The sequence below is a fragment of the Hibiscus syriacus genome, unplaced genomic scaffold (genome assembly GCF_006381635.1).
Source record: "Hibiscus syriacus cultivar Baekdansim isolate YM2019G1 unplaced genomic scaffold, ASM638163v2 tig00110234_pilon, whole genome shotgun sequence".
NCBI lineage: Eukaryota > Viridiplantae > Streptophyta > Magnoliopsida > Malvales > Malvaceae > Hibiscus > Hibiscus syriacus.
The window spans coordinates 1,172,621-1,193,336 of record NW_024062639.1 but is presented as its reverse complement, the minus strand read 5'-3'; the positions used below and the strand labels follow the sequence as shown (position 1 = coordinate 1,193,336).

Sequence of the window (20,716 nt, the reverse complement as noted above, 5' to 3'; positions counted from 1 at the left end):
CCGAGAATATTCCGCGAAGGGGATCTAGTGCTAAAAAGAATTTGGCCAGTCCAGAAAGATTTCCGAGGAAAATGGACGCCAAATTGGGAAGGACCTTATGTCGTGAAAAAGGCTTTCTCCGGAGGAGCCCTCATCCTGACTGAAATGGACGGACCTGAATTGCCACATCCCATCAACTCGGACGCAGTCAAGAAATACTTCGCTTAGGATGAAAACCCGAGAGGGCGTCCTAAGTTGAAAAAAAAAAGAAAAAAAAACAAAAAAAAACAAAAAACAAAAAAAACAAAAAGAGAATAACGTTTAGGGTGAAAACCCGAAAGGGCGCCCTAAATTGAGAAAAGAAAAAAGAAAAAGAGGAAAAAAAGAATAAAATAAGAGAAAATAAGGTGGGTTCAAGATGAAAATCCGCAAAGGGCGTCTTGCAACCAAGGATGAGTCCAAGTTGAAAACCCGGAAAGGGCAATTTGAATATTAACAGTGGAAACATCCCGGCACAGGAATCTTCTACAAACTCAATAAATCGGAGAAATGTCGCACTCTCCTAAACGTTGTCGCATTTTCAAAAATCCTTTGGCAAAGGCTGCATTCAAGGTCACCAAACGACTTTTCAGCTCAGAAGTGCCCACATTATCGAGATCTAAGACGTTCATTTACACATCATCGTGTATTCGTTTTCTAGAATGTTTGCCATGTATTATTTGTTCTTCTCCTCCCTTATGAATAAAGACCATCTTTCCTCCAATTCCTTTTGAGCATCTTGAATTAGATTTAAACCTAATGGTTTATTTATTTTTTGTGAAAGATAATCGCATATTACTGTACAAAGATTCATTGAAAAGTACAGGTACCCAGAAGCCGATCAAGGCTCATGCACATGCTTGAGATGGTTGAGGAGCATCTCCAAGGAAAAAAAAAACCAGAATGTGCACATCAGATTCAAACATTTGAAGAATTCAAGATCAGAAATCAGAACTTCAAGCTTTCAAAATCAAGAGTCAACAACGACAGGCCACCGGAAATCAAGATTTCTCTCCAGAGCCCAGAATAACATATGTTGCCCATACATTTTAGGCATACCTAAGAGCATGACATCCATACCATCTCATATATGCATATCTTTACAGGTTTTACCCAGAGCCAATTTCAACTTCACAACGAAGGATATTGGACTCCAGACAATGCAAGTTCAACTTCACAATGAAGGGACCGCTGGTTGTCAACAAACATTTCTCAAATTCAGAGCCAATTTCAACTTCACAACGAAGGATATTGGACTCCAGACAGCGCAAGTTCAACTTCACGACGAAGGGACCGCTGGTTGTCAACAAACATTTCTCAGATTCAGAGTCAATTTCAACTTCACAACGAAGGATATTGGACTCCAGACAACACAAGTTCAACTTCACGACGAAGGGACCGCTGGTTGTCAACAAACATTTCTCAAATTCAGAGCCAATTTCAACTTCACAACAAAGGATATTGGACTCCAGACAACGCAAGTTCAACTTCACGACGAAGGGACCGCTGGTTGTCAACAAACATTTCTCAAATTCAGAGCCAATTTCAACTTCACAACGAAGGATATTGGACTCCAGACAACGCAAGTTCAACTTCACGGCGAAGGGACCGCTGGTTGTCAACAAACAACTTCTCAATTTCAGAGCCAATTTCAACGTCACAACGAAGGATATTGGACTCCAGACAACACAAGTTCAACTTCACGACGAAGGGACCGCTGGTTGTCAATAAACAATTTCCCAATTTCAACTTCACAACGAAGGATATTGGACTCAAGACAGTACAAGTTCAACTTCACGACGAAGGGACCGCTGGTTGTCAACAAACAATTTCCCAGTCCCAGAATCAGTTTCAACTTCACAGCGGACGATTGGACTCGGAACAATACTTGGATTTCAACTTCACGACGAAGGACTTCCAATTCTCAGACTCAACTTCACGACGAGAGAGTCATCGGTGACACCACAACACCAAAGTCTTCAGGTCAAGTTTCACCTTCACGATGGAATATCTTGAGCCAGAAGAAGATTCAGAGACCACTTGCCAAAATCTTTGAGCTCGTATTCAACCTCACGATGAGGGAATTCGTGCTCAAAATATTCCAGTTTTGACTCAACCTCACGACGAGGATGTCATTTCATGATTGACAAACCAGTTTCAACGTCGGACCTCAACCACAGAGGATATTCAATATGGTCGAAATTCGAGTCTTTTAATCTTTGCACTATTGTCGTTACACGACAATGAGCAAAGAGGGGCAGCTGAAGACACTAAATTTCATCAGATTTAAATAATGTTATTTCATGTAATAATTTCTAACCACGTTACATAATATACATACTTACATTTTTTTATGTTTGTACACAGGCCCTTTACAAATAAAATAATAACAAATGGCCCAAGTACAAGTGGCCCAGATCCAACGCCTCAGCAGCCCAAGGCACGTGACCAGTAGGCTAGGGTTTCCAGAAACCCTAGCGCCGTTCTCCCCTTCAACTCCCCATGGCTGCACGTTTCTTATCTCCAACGGATCCGAGTTCTCCTTCGCAAGACTCTCGACCACCAAACAAACGCCAATGAACGTGTTTCAACAAAAACAACCAAGTCAGAATCGTGGATTATCACCACAAACAAACCGAGTTTTACTCGGATTAAAACTCTAAAAATAGCCTAGGTTATCACTATAAAGCCATGTAATTAGAGCTTTTCAGGGGACCAGAGAGCTTTTAGGCACAAAATACTCAAAAATTCGCGAGGCAAATCAGAGCTATTGTAATCGTTTCGAAAGGAAATAAAAAGGTAGCAGTGTTTTTACCTTTGTTCATCCGTTTTTTTGCCTTTGCATGTTGATTTCTATGCCTTGTACTGCGTTTTGATTCGAAAGACAACCCAAAAAAAAACACTTAACTAGCCGATGAACTTTTAGGGGAGGGATCGAGACTTTGATCTCGGATCTACCCTCCCCCGAGGCCTATTTCAAAAAAACCGGTTTGAGATTTGAGTTGAGGGAGAGAAGGGCTTTCAGAAAAACCAATTTTTTTTAGGTTTTGCCGCCAATGAACGGTGGCCGTCGCCGTTCAACGGCGGCGGCGAGGCGGTGTATGGTTACCGGATTCTGGAAACCCGCCGTGTTCTTCATATATGAAGAACAGGCGAGAGAGAAATGAAATGGGAAGGGGAGGGGCTTCGGTTTTCTGAAGAGAAAATGAGAGTTTAAAATTTTTTTTGGCCTTTATAGTTGGCCCATCCTACCCGCGTCTCGACCCGACCCTGTTCAGGGGTCCGCGTGTTTAATAAATTTGGAGAAATCACCCTTTTCGTCCCCTTAACTCTTTTAAGAGCCTAATTTGACCCCAAATCAAGCTTCCTCGTGTTTGTTTTATTCAGAATTTGGCCCCCAACTTGTCTATCTCCCAATTTGGTCCCTTTCCCTGTAATTCCTTTTTCCAAATATTATAATATATTTAATTATATATATATATATATATATATACTATTAGCATTATATATTTTAAATTATCATTAGTTTTTTTTATTTAACTCTCGTATATATGTATTATTAGTATATTATTATTTTACTTATATGCTATATTATATATATATATATATATATTCTGTATTTTATCTTGTTATTTCTTTACTTTTTTATTATTATATTTATTTTCATTATTTAGTTTTTCTATTATTGTTATATTTTTTCTCTCTCTCATATTTAGCTATTATATATATATGGTATTAATATTATTATATGTTTTTATTAATTTTATTTATTTTACTTTATACGCTACTATTTTACATTTTTTTATATATACATATGTATGTTTTATTTAATTCTTATTATTTTACATTTGCATATATTATTTTATTTCACTTTTATTATGCTTTCCTTATTTATTTATTCTTTTCTTTTTTTCGTTTTATTGTGTCTTATTTTCTTATTTCTTTATTCTCTCAATTTTTTTTTTACCTTATCATATGTTGTCATACTTGTCTTCATTCTTATTTCCTTCATGTTCTATATCTCCATGTCGATTATGTTATTTTTGGTGTATCATTTATTGTTATTTTATTCTTCATTTCATTTTTTTTATTTTTCAAGTTTAAGTTATTTTCATCACCCTTTCTAATACACATTTTGACTCTTAAAAGGTTCACTTTCAAATCAATCAATTTTAAGTAGTCAAGATCGCTATTTTACCTCTTAATTTAAATTTACATTTTTCTTAACTAAAGACAACTGGAAATTACGTAGTACCGAAAGGATAGTTCAAGGGTGCTAACCCTTCCTTGACTGTAACCGACTCCCGAATCCGACACATCTTTGGTAAGACGCAGATCAGGTAAATTATAAGGTATCCGGTCAACCCATTTATTTTTAAATAAATGATCGGTGGCGACTCCAATTCGTTTAATCCAAGTCGAAGCCCAATTCCGGGACCCAACGGAAAGACGGTTCCGACAGTTTCCACAATCTATCTTCCACTGAACGGATGATAGCTTGAGAAAGTCTCTCCATGCACAATACAAATAGGTAAGGTGACGGGATCACCTTGCCGAATCCCCCATGAAGGTTTGAAAGTTTCCATTGCCACACCATTCCACAAGATCTGAGTGGAGACAGAGGAAACACAACACATGATTAAACGACATAGATCAGAGGGATAACCAATATCAAATAAAGTGTCATCAATTAAGGACCACTCCAGTCGGTCATACACCTCCAAGTCAATCTTGATCACCATCAACCTTTCGCACCTTTATTCCGTTTCATCGAATGGACAACCTCCTAGGCAATAATTATATTGTCCGATATTACTCTGCCAAGAACAAAACTTGTTTGGGTCTCCGAGATCCATTTAAGAAGAAACTACTTTAACCGATTAACGATCACTTTCATTACAACCTTATACAGGACTGTGCACAAACTAATCGACTGAAATTGGGTTTTTGGGATGCTAGATTTTTGGGATGAGGACGAGTAATTTCCGGTTGATATATTCAGGAACCACCACTCGACTGAAACAATCTCGCACAAACTGGATAACACTAGGTCCGACGACACTCCAATTTAGTTGATAGAAGAAGGCATGAAACCCATAAATACCAGGAGCCTTTGTTGGTTGCATTTTTAAACAACACGTTTAACCTCATCATCAATGACTGGAGCTGATAACCATCCAACAAACCGACCTCCGACGGGAAACCATTCCTAATGTGATACATATATCCCACCTCACCAACAAAAGAGAAAGTTTAGAATAAAAATCCACACCCATACTATGGAGGGTCGGATCATCCAAACACCAACTATCATCATCGCATCTAAGCGTACGAATTGAGTTCGCATGCCTCCGAATCCGAGCACAGGTTTAGAAGTGACTAGTGTTACGATCTCCGGAAAAACCAATTGCACCTCGATTTTTGTTTCCAAAGGCTCTCCTCCTGTTCAAGAAAGGCATCTAGTTTTCTACGGAGCTTGGCCTCCAATTCACATAAAAAATAGAGTGTCTCTGAACAAGAGCCCGATCAATACCATGCAATCTAGCAAGGATAACTCGTTTGTGCTCACCAATCATCCCAAAAGAGTGAATATTTCAATCAGCCAATTTCAATTTAAGGTTTATTAGCTTACCGAGATCATCCACATTATCATGCCAAGTTGACTTGAGAACGTTAGAAATTCGGATGATTTTGCCAAGAGAAAAAGCGAAAAGGTGAATGCATAGGTCCTTGACACCTCTTGCTAATTTTAATAAGCATACGGCAATGATCCGGTCCAATACGATCAAGGTGGAGAACCTAGGCTTCAGGAAACAACTCCATCCACCTAGCATTGGCCAGAAATCTATCCAACTGTTACCTCAAAGTGCCGCAAACCCAGGTTAAAGTAGAACCATGGTATCCAAGGTCAATGAGAACATAGTCAAAACAAATTAGTAAAGCTTCAGCTCAGGGAAATTCAGCCACTCACACCTCCAATTCTATCATCTGAATTAAAGCAAAGAGTTAAAGTCCCCTCCAAGCAACCAAGGACTATCTCCTCCCGGATCTAGCTTAGAAAGTTGTCCCCAAAGAACCTTTTAAGAGTCACAGAAGGATTAGCATAAACCACAGTTACGCAGATATAATTAGGCAAATCAGGGGAATGGACCACAGTATGCACAAATTGATTCGAGACTGAAAGAATATCAAAATTCACTCCATCCTTCCAGAGAAGCCAAATACCCCTGCTGAAACCGTGAGCTTCCACTCGGAAGAATTCAGAAAATTTAACCTCAACAAAATTCCATCTGCACGAGTGCCACTCACTCTAGTTTCCAAAAAGCAACCATACTCAGATTGAATCTCGTAACAAACTCCTTGAAGTGATGACGATAAGACGGACTTTCAATGCCTGGCTATTCCATATCATACAACTAAACATAAATAACACAGTAAAAGAGACCAAAGTAAAGAAAGCCATAGGAACTCAACCTTCCTAGGGTCGGTTTTGTCTCCTGCACATGCAATTCCTTATCTTGGGACTCTATCCTATCCACTTTGTCACCAATAATATTGCAATTAGTAGTTTGACCCCCATCTCTAAACTAGATGTTGCTGATTGAATCCAGTCACTAAGCAACACACGACTCCCTGGTTTAGGAGGAGTTGTTTCTTAATCCAACTCGGTTTAGAAACTCCCGCCTTAGATCTAATAACAAGCATAGCCGATTTTTATTTCCCTTCTCTCGAGCTGAGGAACGTTGAAGAATATGTTCCTCGTTGATCGTAACAGCTTTGTGCTTCCCCTTAGCTCCACTTCGCTCAACAATAATCACATGCGACTCGTTTCCCGGAACGGTGGGTTCAACCTAAAAAGTAATAATTTTAACCTTTCCCACATCAATATTTTTTTCCTATAACGGGTTCCTGGAAGGGGCCGGATTCACAACAGTACTCTAGTTAACACAAGGGCTCGACGTTGTTGCCTTCACCCCCTTAGAGGTCAACAGACCATTGGAAATAGAACGTTTAGCAACCTCCCCTAAGGCATCCCCCATCTAAGCCATGTGCTCGTTACTGTCCACATTATGTTAGAATTCTCCTTATCCCCATTATGCTCTTCATCCAAAATCTCATACCTCGGGTCAGAACTTTTTACCCCACTAGTTCCAGTACTCTTTCTATTACGATTACGACGATTTGCCACCACCATCCAAGGCCCATAACGGGCATCTCCTAGGGATCTCTCCTCCGCTTCTGGTTCAATAGAGCCAGTACCTTCCTTCACATGGTCAGCATCTTTGGTTGCTATCAAACCACACAAGTCCTGATAACGGTCGTACATCCCACATTTGAAACATATTTACTGAAGCCCTTCATATTAAATCTACTGAACGAAATCATCAACTCTAATACAAGGAAGGAGATGCTTACTAAGATCCACAACCACGACCAATCTAGCAAATTTACCCATCTCCCCAACAGTAGTGTTATAAACCACCTTAACCACCTTACCCACAACTGAGGCAATAAGGCGGAAAAGAGACTTGGAATAGTACCTGTAGGCAAGCCCCGGCAGCGTAATCCAAACCATTGTTTGCGTTAGAGTGATGTTTGATATATTGAATTTGCGGCTTCACGGTTGGATGGTGAGATAATTGCCAAAGATTATCCAAGGTCTTTCTATCAAGATCTAAGAGAGGTTCCAGTCCAACTCAAGTTTTACAAGAAAATAATCATTTTCGAGGTCGATTAACAAAAAGCGGCCTTGAAGCTGCGAAAGTGTTTGTATCTTGTTCCAAAGCACACGATAGCCGATTTTCCTCATAAGCAATCTAATAATAATCAAGCGTCGCATGCTGTGATCAATAACCTGATGAATCTTCTCAGAAAATTGGATTGTAGGGTAGTCCCCACTACGATCGATTACCACATCCCCTTCTTCAATTGAGACATCAACATCACCGAACAAAGAGTTTACCATATGATCCGAATCTCCCCCCCCCCCCAATTACCATAGCAACGTAAGACAAAGCACCAAGAGGAGAAGGGGTTTTAAAAGTCACAGATACTACATATCATTCATCGAGACATCAACATCGATATTCATATAAACCCTAGCATCCGATCCAATCAACCCCTCAACTACCAGATTAGCATCATAAATGTTCTTCACTTCCTTTCCAAGGCGGTTACTCTTACCTTCTGAGGGGATCCCCTGCCGCTCAAAAGAGAGCCAACATTCGACCTTAAGGCCACCGGGGCCGGCGGCGGAACGTTTTGCATGCAAACCCTAACAACACGTAGCACCCAAAAAAAAACCCTAAAGAGCAAACCCTAAATAGCATGTAAAAAAAAACCCACTTGGGGAGTGTTTGTTTGCCGTAATTGGAATTACGAAATTGGTTTTCCCCGAATTCTTGTGTTTGTTTCACGTAATTCGTTTTCTGGAAAATATTTTCCCGTGTTTGTTTCACGTAATTCGTTTTCCAGAAAATGTTTTCCCGTATTTGTTTAACGTAATTGGTTTTCCGAAATGTAATTCATTTTCCTAGTAACAGAATTTTCTTTGTGTTTTCTGTAAAATGACTTATAGATTCATTTTCCGTAAGTCATTTTCTGAACTTTTCACTTCAAAGAATAAATACTCAACATAATTTTATTTTATGAATTTAATATTAATAAAATATTTTAATATCATTTTCATCAAAATATTATTTATTTATTTATTAATATTTATAATAATATAATATTATATAAAATAATCAATTATATTATAATAATATAAGATATTATATTTTTATTTTAATAATATATAAAAAAATTATATATTTAATAATGAATAATATTATTTATATATTTAAATAATATTTTAATAAAGATATTTAAAATATACTAATTAATATTTTTAAAATATAATATAACACTATTACTTTAATAAATAATTAATATAATTTATAATATTTTATTTCACTAAAATATACAAAAATTATTATTTTTATTAATAAAATTATAAAAATAATATTTAATAATAAATAAATTATTTTAATATTTTAAAATAATAATATTAAGTTTTATGATAAATAATATTATTTATTATATTTAATATTTGTAATAAATAATTTTTAAAAAACTCTTCAACTAGTAGAAAAAATCTTTATTCCAAACATCATAAAACATTTTTCAGATGTTTTTCAGAACGTAAAACATCTTTCAGAAAACATTTTTCAGAAATTTAATTCATTTTCCAGAATTCAAATTCCAGTAATTCATTTTCCAGTTTCAGTAATTAAAATTCCAATAATTCATTTTTCGGAAAACCTATTACATCCAAACAAACAGACCCTTCACTACAACAAAACTGTACATTTACGGCATTTTTTCACCTATAGTGGCGTTTTTAAGCGCCGCTAAAAGCGCTTGCGGCGATTGGAAAAACGTCGCAAGAAGTGCCACTAAAACCAATGTCGCTAAAGTTAGCGGCTTTTGAGAACCAAAAATGACGCCATAGGTCAAGATCGATAGCAGCGTTTTTGGAACAAACGCCACAGAAGGTCGAGATCTAATTAACAATAACCATAAATTTTAATTAAGACACATTATGCAGAAAAATACTTAACAACAAAATAAATTAAAATTTATAAACATTACAATTAAATATAATGTAGTTTGGCTTTATTCTCTAGAATTTAATCTAGTTTCTTTCACTTTCAATTAAAAAAAATATTGTTCACCCATGTAGGCCAGGAATCTTGCACACCCCAACCATTGTAGTCTTTTCTGGTTAGTTCATCAATCCATCCTGTGTTGCCTAACTCTGAATGTTTCGGTACATCAGCAGGACACCAACCGTTATAACTTTCTGCATTTGTAGAATCATCCAGCTCCCACCCATTTGCAAGAACAACCCCAGAGAACAGGTTACTATTACAGTATGCAGGTTAAGCAGCAGTCTAATGTGCATTTGTTGCACTTGCATTATCAAGAACTGTTGGGGAAGGGACAACCTAGAACATTGCAACTCTGGTTAGTACGACATTGTATATAATACGATAAACAAAATAAGAAAATAATACAGTTTGTGAAACACAACTCAATTTTTCAAAACTAAAACAAAACCACTGAGTTATTAACAAAAAGATTCAATGTACCAACTGAAATATGACAGATTCAATAAGACAAAACAAAAATTTATAATGAAGTATAAAACTAATAAATTATCACAAATAATATAGTCAAGTTTAAATGAAATGTACTGCATTTATTCTCTTTCTATGATAGTGAAAAAAAGAGAAAGGAACACTAACTCTAGAATGAATATATAAATATTCTTGATAAGCAAGGAACGAATGAGAAATGAAAATACCAATTTAGTTCACAACTTTGCAAAAAAGAACCAAGTACTCTTCCTCTTTTACTTCAACCAGACAGTAGGCAATAATTTGACGCATTCATCCACATTAACAAAGGGAAATTTGATATATGGACAATAGTTGTATCTGCAAGATACTAATTAGACACAAAGGTCGCTGAGATGAAATAGAACTTCCAGGCACCAATGTGAGACAAAAAAAATGAACTACCTGTATGAGTGCTAGGAATTGGTGGTTTGCTGAGAGTCGAACCATAGAGTAAGAGTCCATTAGGTTCTTTACTTGTTAAAGTCAATGCACTAACAAGTGGAGTAGCTTCTGCAATGGCTATAAAAGATTGCTTTGACTTGGTAACCTATTAATCAAAAGAATGGGAGAAAACAAGTTTTGAGTGCAATAAATACGAGGAAGGTAAAACACATTACACTTACTGAAAACAACAATGTAAAGTATATATACTAAAAAGCTATTTTTAAGGAACTGCAAGTGGATAACTAGAAGAAAATATAACTAAAATCAGTAATTCCTCATGACATTATGGTGCTTCATAATAATATTATATGTTGAAAATCTGCATACCAGCATCGGAAGATATATAACCTTAGAGAGCAAGTAACTATAAAATTTGATAGCCACTTAAATATTAAAATGGAAGAATAACTCACAAGAGGTATAAGCTTATTAATCTTCATGGGATGATTCAATTTCATTTCATGCAACCGTTGGAGGTGCTAATGTGGTTCTTGAAACAATTTGATGTTGTCGTTGGTCTTTGATGCAGATATTCACATCGACATTCTTGCTAGAATCTTCATGTTTATTAGGAACCACGGCATTTTCCTCTGCATGGCCTCTTAATTGTGAAAAGGGTAGCAATGCTTGATTGGCTAGCTCTACATTATTATCTTTAAAGCACTGTAGTGGACTTGACTGTATAAAGAGGACACAACTCTATTTTTAGTATACGAGTTAATCAAGAAGGCACTTATATTTGAACATGCCAATGAAGATTTTTTTTTATCAGATAGTGTGTCAATCGAGACTTGAATACAATGCAAGTCCTTTTGTCACTACACCAATGGTTTGGTTGAGAGACAGTGAGGATTAAATCCTGTAATCCACCATCAATGTCTAATAGATTTTTTAAAGCAAAATCCATTAACTTGATCAACAACAATTTTGTTTCACCATGCATAAAAATAAAGGAACAATAAATCTGCTTCTTTGCTGATCTAATTGTCAACTTAAATTCCTCCTAAATGGCAACAAAGGCCAATAAATAAGACTTAAACGTGTTGCAGATGCTAGTATGTTGTATGCACTTTTTATTTCCATAGCTATCGGATTCGTATCTCAAATCCAAAAAAAAAACAGTGGCACAATCATCTGTTGATCTTGAATTAAAATAATAAAAAGAACGCTGCTCTATATTGAGAATGTGCTATATCTCGGTGAACACTAGAGGAAAAGAAAATACAGACCTCAAAGGCAGGAAATGGAATAGGATCTTCATCATTTCTGCAACTTATTTGCACACCTCCTAGCTGAAAATTGTTAGCATCAGGTATCAGTGACTGGAATCCAATAATGGCTTCAACATTAGCCTTTTCAAAGCTGAGATTGGGTTCTGACTTTGCCAGTTCATGTTGCTGATGAAATATCTCATCCTTATGTTGTCCACAAGATGAATTACGATTCTGATTCAAAAATAGTTCATTCACAACAATTATTTATAGATAACACAATGCACAAACAGCTAAAAAAATTGCAGTTAATGGTACACAAATCGTCCTTTTTTCACTGCTTAAACAAAGGATGCCAAACCTCACTGACGTGATTTTCTAAAACAGGACGAAAAACTAAAATTTGATAAGAATTCCAAAATTCCAAATTTCAGTGAACATATAAACAAACTGTTGAGACTACTCCACCAGTGGTCTATTGATCCAAGCACCGGCGTTAGCTGCAACCACCGCCTCATTTCCTGAGATGAAATCAGAGATTGAGAAGCGGGAAGAAGAGTTGGAGCCACGAGAGGACCATTAAATCGAGGAAGAGAATGAGAAAAGGTGAGTCTATAGCGGCGTTTGCATTCAAAATGCCACTATATGTGTAATCTATTGCGGCGTTTTAAGAATAAATGTCACTATATGTGTAATCTATTACGGCGTTTGTGGTATAAACGCCGCTAATTTACTGATCTATTACGGCTTTTTGGCTAAAACGCCACTATATGTTAATCTATTACGGCGTTTGTGGTATAAACGCCGCTAATTTACCACTCTATTGCGGCATTTGTTAAAAAACACCGCAATAAACCACCCTATTGCGGCGTTTGTTGTAAAAACGCCGCTATATGTCAACTCTATTGCAGCGTTTTTACAACAAACACCACTAAAGTATCAATTTATGGCGCTACGATTGTAAACGCTGCTATATGTTTAACTTTTGTGGCGTTTTCTCTCCAAACGCCGCTACATATTAATTTTGATGTAGTGCTTATTTCAATTTTTTGGTCAAAATAAATCACACATGTTATTTTCAATTTTAATTCAATTTGTTTTACCCCTACATTTCAACTGCAAACAAATGTGGCGGCCGTAGGGCAACAAAAAACACTCCGATGCGATTTTTCAACACTTCGTCTTCTTTCTCTGCTCTTCTTTCAAAGATATCCAACACCTATGCGCAAACGATTCTTTCCTCTCCTCCGTAACAAAAACAAACGCCAATGCCTTCCACCATGTCCAAATTGCCAACTCTCCTCCGCTCCTGGCCCCAGCCCAACTCAAACCCAATGGGAAATTCCCGGATCGATCCATTTCGATCTTGGACTCTGATAATCGCATTGTGGTTTACTTTACCAGCCTACGTGTGCTTCGTTTGACGTTCGAGGACTGCAACAATATCCGGTCGATCCTCCGAGGATTTCGAGACTGTATTGATGAGCGGTATTTACCCAGGGATTCTTGGTTCTTGAACGAGTTGAAAGAGATCCTTGGTAAAAACAAGTTGACCTTGCCGGGGTTTTCATTGGGGGGAGATGCGTAGAAGGGGTCGAGGAGATCAAACAACTAAACCAAATAGTTGGGCTTAAGAAGTTAATGGAAAGATTGTCAACGGCCCAACCCAGTAACTATGGCGTTTGCGACGGTTACAAGTTTTTATTGTGCACAATAGTGGATCTAAAAATTAAAAAAATAAGTTCTAAAATTATGATACTCTGTTTAAAATTTTTTGAGTATATAAATTTCCTTATTTTTCTTATTTATATTAATAAATTAAACTAAATTTAATTATTTTCTTAAAATAATGAGTGTTCAATTGTCCCCTAGAGATCCACATGCATTGTGCGACGGATGTAACGGTAGCCGTAAATTGTACACTGAAAAAAATGGGTTTAAGACTTGCACGGACTGTAACGAAAATGGCCTCATCGGGTGCCTTTCTTGTTCTTATGCAGCCTTTTAAATAGAGGTGGACAAGGCGCCATAATAATTTTAAATTACTTTAGATTTCTTCGATTGATTATTTAATTTTGTACCTTTTAAAGTTTATAATTTCACGTCTTTAAATTTTTTATTATAATTTCTTACATTTACGCTCATGATATAAATTTTTACGTCCGTCATATTTGTAAACATAACTTTTTTAACTAATTGTAGTTTATTTTTTTATCTTTTTTGGGAGAGTGGGTCTTAACGAAACTGGAGGATCATTTGTTCATATGTAAATGGAAGGACTGTCGGCGGCCGAATCCCTCCCTATTCTAGAAAGGGAATGAAGTATGCTGATCCATGCTAGTAGTTGTAGACCTAGACAGAGACTTCAAATCTACTCCGAGTGTAGCCTTGGAAAACTGCAGAACGCCAAAATCCTTGAGATTTTGAAACACAACAAACCATGGATGATGGAGGTTCAACTCTTGAGATGTAACCTTTGAAGGAATTCTCTGAACAACTGATTTTAGGTAATGCTGTTACAAAAAGTGAGCATGATTGATTATAAGTACGTAGGGCAAAGAACGATTATTTCCCTTATGAGCTCTTAATTTTTTTTTCCAAAAAAAAGAAAGCCCATTGTAGGGTTACAAGTTACCGCTGATTTTCGACATTTGTTAGGGCCATGCCTTCGTGCATGGTTAAGAAAGCAGAGCAATGTCTCAAAAGCTTACCAATAATGGAGGACTCGAATTTTGATATGAACTCGAATATCAATTTGATAAATTTAAGAATTGAATTTGGTTATCGAAGTGAACAATGGAATTTGAATTGTCTTGAACTTGATTGTAATTGAAATCTAAAGTGATTAGAACTTGAATCGATTCTAATTCAAAAATTATCTGAGCATTTAAGTTAATCAAATTCGAAATGATTACAACCTAAAATAAACTTCTTCTAAAATCATCCATTAGAAGCCTGAATTGACTAGATCGAAATTGATCCAACCCAAAACCAACAAACTTGTCCAAAGTCTTGCATAGTTATATATAACTCGAGACATCACTTATCAGAACAGATGTCTCATCTTGAAAAAGACGGTGGGGCATTTCCTATTGCACCAGGGGAGACTGTCTAGTCTCTTTATAACGAGTCCAGTTCTACTCATAAACCAACAAGTAGAAGCATTTACGTTTTAAGGAAGTGTGGTCCACAAAGTAGAGCATGTCACAGGGCCTCTGCACCCCTCCGAGCAGTTATGGTGGTGGCCCGGCCACTGAGCCCCTCCATGTGTTGAGTTAGAATAAGAGAGCCATATCACTATATCACAACTCTTTTTTTCTTGTGTGTGTGTTTCAAAGTATTCCCGTTGCCATCCAAATATACAATAACAAATTGTTGTCGGTTTGTGCATGGTGGCCTGTCGATTTCGTGGCACATTCTACTACCCTCTACAGTCTGCTGCACCAAATGGCTTCTTCTCACTCTCCAGTGAAATTACTGAATTTTGAGCTAAAAAATCATATTTTACTGCCCTTAGCATTCATCATTATCAGGGTTCGTTGTCACTTAAGAAGCACAGTCGTGATCAACAAACTCGCTACTCAGAAATAAAAGAGTGGAAGGGAGGGAAACATGGAAGAAGAACTGTCATTGTATGAAACAGAAATTGAGAATGAAAAATATACATTATGAACTAAAGAGATGACAAGATCTTCTCCAATGATAAGATACATACATATTTATGAACTTCATACCATCTCTTTTTGCAAGCAATGGATAGTGTGTAAGCCCTTTTAACCTACATGTCTAATCGTTTCTTGAACGGCAAGGTAGACCTGGTTCTATAAGGCTTATCAAAACTTGCAAGCAGCTCCCACTGGGTTCTTTCCTTTTCATGGTGAGGTCATTCAGCAGCTAGGTGTGAAAGAGTCCATGATTCTTTTCCTTTTAACCAATGGTTAAATAGACAAGTTTATCAGAAATGTAACAACAATGATGCCTCTTACATTTCTTGTGGATCGATGGCTTGGTCTCGTGCTCTATTATACAGATCAAGCGTGTCCATATGGTTCGGTTCCAAGCAGAGTGCTGCTTCACAGTCACAGAGAGCCGACTTCATATCACCCATTGACTCGTAAAACGCCGCTCGAAGATGAAGCATTTGCAGGTCAGGCTTGAAAGCTATGGCTTTTGTAAGCTCCTCAACTGCTTCAGTTTCTTTTTTGGTCATCCATTAACACTATCAAAGTAATCATATAATGCAGCATGTAAGTACTTTGAAAATTATCAGATCATATATATATGTGTGTGTGTTTGTGTTAACAAAAAAGTAATATGAGTTTCATGCCTTTTCTTATGATGATAGTTTTTCTTTGAATCAAATGAAAGAAACAGAGGAAAAAAAGAGATTGAAAATTACCAGCTGCCCTGTATCTGTATGGGTAAGTTCTTAGTGGATCTAGTTCTGTGGCCATGTTGAGATCATTCTTTGCCATCTTGCGATCAGAATATTCGGATCGTTTTTCATAAGCCGATGCATTATTATTTGCCTTCTCGATTAGTTTGGACATCTCGTCATAGGCAGCTTTCCGCTGATTTCTTAAAAAATATACACGTGCTAAGCCTTGATGAGCTCTTGTGTGTTTGATTTCAAGGGCATTCATATAGCAGGTTGCAGCTTGATCTAGTTTACCACAATCCACAAGTATTGTGCCCAAATTATTGAGTGCCTGTAAAATATCACCAAAAAACAGAAATTGGTATGAAGAAGATTGTCAAATAACCGAGTCCAAGCAACGGTTTACTCACTTGTCCTTTCCGAAGGCCGTCTGAAGGGCATTGAAGGGCTTCCTCCAAGAGCTGAATAACATAAGAAGATTCGGGATCCAAACTCGAGTCTGCTAATGTGTATGCTTTCAGGAAAAAGGCTTCGAATGACCTCTGAATCGAAATGGACTTCTCAGCTCTCGCAAGAGCTTCTTCACGATGGCCAGTGTCATATAAAATCCATCCTTCATAAACTAGCTTTTCATTCTCAGAACTAGAAATATTACGAGCTAATCGCAAACACCGCATAGCAGCCTTCTGACAGTTTAGCCTGCAATCATACCCCTATTCTCTAAGCTCCCATTACAAGACAGAAGGATTCTATAAATGAAAAACCTTACTAAAAAATCAACATAAAGACAAGCATTGCAATTCAATAAGAACTTCAGTAAACAAAAACTTGATAACAAAAAGCTTACCTCAAAAGTAGAAGAGATTGCCGAAATCTAAGGACACTTTTTCCAGGGTCATTAACCAGCATCTGGTGAATGACAGCTAGAGAGCCAATATCATCTACAGAAGACCATCGATCATAAAGTTGCATCCAGCAGTCAGCCTGACTTCTTTGCTGGACCTTATGGTTCAGGAGCTCGATCAACATATCACCTCTTACTTGCCCATGGAACATTTTGTAATTTGGCTCCAAAGTTAACAGTGCTCTAATATCTCTCAAAGCACTTTCATAATCCTCAGTTGCTATGAAGAACCAAGCTCGCAATTCTAGGCAATCGGGTGCAAGCTTGAATCTGATGATTCTGTCAATCTCTGAAATAGCAGCCTTAGTTTGCTCCTCCTCTACCTTTGAGACTGCTCTATATTTGTATGGAAATGGAAGGGCGGGATCCAATTCAGTTGCAGTGTCCAAATCGACAATCTTTTCCTTCCCGACGTTATATAAAGACCGTTCTTGATACATCCACCCAACAGCTTTATACTCAGAGATAAGTGAACTCATCAACCGGTAGGATGAATATTGTTTCCCTTGCTTGTACCTACATCTTGCCATACCAGCTAACGAATAAACATGACCCGCCTCACTAGCTTCTTCGAAACAACATTGAGCACCTCCGTATTCTTGCCTCTCTAGCAACACACAACCCAATTGATGCAAAGCTAGAGCCTTCTGCCACTGTTCCATGGCACATTCTCTCAACCTTTCTAACAGCATCACTGTTGCATTCGACAGCATGTTCTCTTCCATAGCCACCTGGCTTAGGAAATAATACAATAGGAAAGAAGCATGCCCTGCTGAAGCCAATCTCTCCCTAGCTTCAAAGCTACAAAATATTTTCATCACTTTCGGGTCGTAAAGAGAACTTGGGAGCTTTCTTAGCAACACTTGCAAACATGAAGCTATTAGAACATTTGCCCTTTCTTCTAACCCGTAATCGATAAGATCCAAAGCATCCTCCATGGAACTGACTAAAGAAGCCAAATGATTGTCACAAGCGGACTTCATTTCCTCACAGCAGAACCTATTTGCAAAAGATAAGAGTTCGAGAACAATCTCAGGAGAAAACGAGTCCACCCTCCTTGTCCTACTGTACAAATCCACAGCTCTCATTCCCTCAACAGAGATATCATTTTGTGAGAAATCAATTTTATAAGTTTTTGACTCCATGAAACTCCCATATAGCATTGCCTTAAATGGACTTGAAAGTGAAGCAATTTTGAACCGAACACAATTAATTTCCTCATTGCCAACACAAAAAGAGATATCACTATCTTCTTCCAATGTCAAAAACTTGTTCCCCTCGGAAACATGCTCATCGGTGGACTTAGTACACTCTTCATAACACTTGCAATGGTCATGAACTGAATTTGGATCGTATCCGGATACCAGGGCAGCCTTAGGACATTCTAGAATGAACCTACTACAATCCATTGGTGATACACCATCAAGCTCATCTTCTCTCCTCTCATACCTTAACCAAGCTGATAAAACCACCTTCGAGTGCACATCAAAGGCATGTTGCCGCGCAGCGCGGAGGCATCTTCTCAATAACTTGGGATCACCAAGGCTACTCAAAATCGAGTACTGCTCAATGCATATCAAAGATTTCCCCAATTCCGAACAAGCCTTGAACCGATGGTAAAGGTCGGCTAACGTTTCTATCAACTGAATGGGTTTCAAGTGAGGTTCTATGGGTGGTTCAAGAAGGTCAGTTCTAGGGAGTCCGAAAGGAAGCAGTGTTTTAGCTCTTGAGACAGAGCAGGCCTGACTGGATTTGAGTTTTGTACCTATAAAGTTGACCCTATGATTACCAAGCTTATTGGATGTGGAAGAAGAGGCACTAGTGTTAACAACGGTGGAATCTGGTGGATTCAAGGCATGAACTTGAGTGCTTTTGAACCTTTCTATAACCTTAAGACCACGCATTTTTTGTATAATCACTAATATACCATACGGTAGTTTTCCTTCACTTTCTTCTTCTTCAAATATTTACACAAGTTCACTATCTTCTATTCACATAGAAATACCTAATCTATCTCAATAATCAACAAACAAAAATGAAAGAACAAAGATTTGAATAAAAGGGTTTTTTTTACCTCCTTTCTTTCCTTCTTCAAGCACAGGGAAAGTGATTAGGTGCATAAAGAAGAGAACTTCGCAAAAAGTTTTAGCCTTTGAGTTTCATTGAGATTCTCCACAGCTTTTTTCCTTCATCTCTCTCTCTCTCTCTGGGATGGAAAATAATTTGTTTTATTGTTTTTCACAGTGAAGGCTTATTATATGAAAGGTTTGGCAGTTTTGGTGTTGGGGTTACCAGGAAGAAAGTGTTTGATTTGGTGGCCAACTCCAATGCTAAAAACAGACCATTGTGGAGCCGGTAACCACTGGGCTATTGCCACGTCATCATCAGATGAAGATGAGGAGTGGGAACATGCCAACTAATCTTGGTCAACGATTGGAGCAGATGAATTGATTTCTTATAATTAAGGTTACTTAAATGACATTAAAACTTGATTAATATGGACTTATCAACAGGTTAAGCAAAGGTGGGTGCCTCCTAATCAAACAAATACTTTATATATATATATATAGTAACCACATCCCCTTGAATGTATCAAAATATTAGGTCTTATTGTGGTTTTAGTCCCTTTACTATGCTGAAATTTGAGATTCAATCTCTCTATTTTATTTTTCCATAATTTGATATTTTCTATTTTTTATGTTATTAGTAGGTCCAAATTAATAATGTCTATCAATAAAGTGATGATATGAATTTGTTCAAAAAAATTAAGAACTTGGATGGATGTGTAAATTCATTTTCTTAAATAGTTTGGAATAATTACAAGGTATTATCTGTTTAGATTCTTTATTAGTCATTGACAAAGTATACACATCCTGCAAACTCAGTTATACGAACTCGAGTCCTCTAAGAATAACAACATTCTCTCGAACCACTAAGATTACTTAACGAATGAACTATAACTGATTTCATTTGTGTACGGTGTTAACTGCGTGAATAAATAACATCAAGAAAACCCACATCATCACTTTACGAGATATACAAATAATATTAGTATAAAACTAGGTTAACAAAATTATACCAATTTGAAGTAGTTGGATTAAATCCTAAATTTTCAAAACATAAGAGGGATTAAAACCATATTAGATTCATGTATTATTGACCCTATTAAAGCCTATACGATATAATGTATTGACATTAAAAAACTAAGGGAAAGCACATGATAGATCTAGGCATTGTGGAGTGATTGGATCATGTAAGAAGGTGATGAGTCTCATCACATACCAAACAGATCCTACGGCTGAGGTTGATGTTTCCAAAATTTCAACGACAATTTCCTTCAAAATTTATTGCGTTGGTTCGTTATCAGTCATCACAAGAAACCCCATGCAATATTATCCATTCAGCTCTCAGTTTTCTTACATCAATAAATGTATTAAACAATATATCTTTCCTTAATAAAGTTTGATTCTCCTATTGGCAGTCACCATTGCTATCAAGAATCAATGCTAAACCAAAAGGAAAATTATTCTGCCATCACAACCAGAAAAAAGAATATGAGCTTGCTGTGTCTAAATCATGGATGGTCCTGCATATTTAA

At 37.1% G+C, this 20,716-nt stretch overlaps 1 pseudogene; it reads right to left on the bottom strand.

Annotated features, from left to right (window-relative positions):
* Positions 1-15,482: 15,482 nt before the first annotated feature.
* On the bottom strand, positions 15,483-19,402 carry LOC120114555 (annotated as a pseudogene).
* Between the last annotated feature and the right edge of the window lie 1,314 nt (positions 19,403-20,716).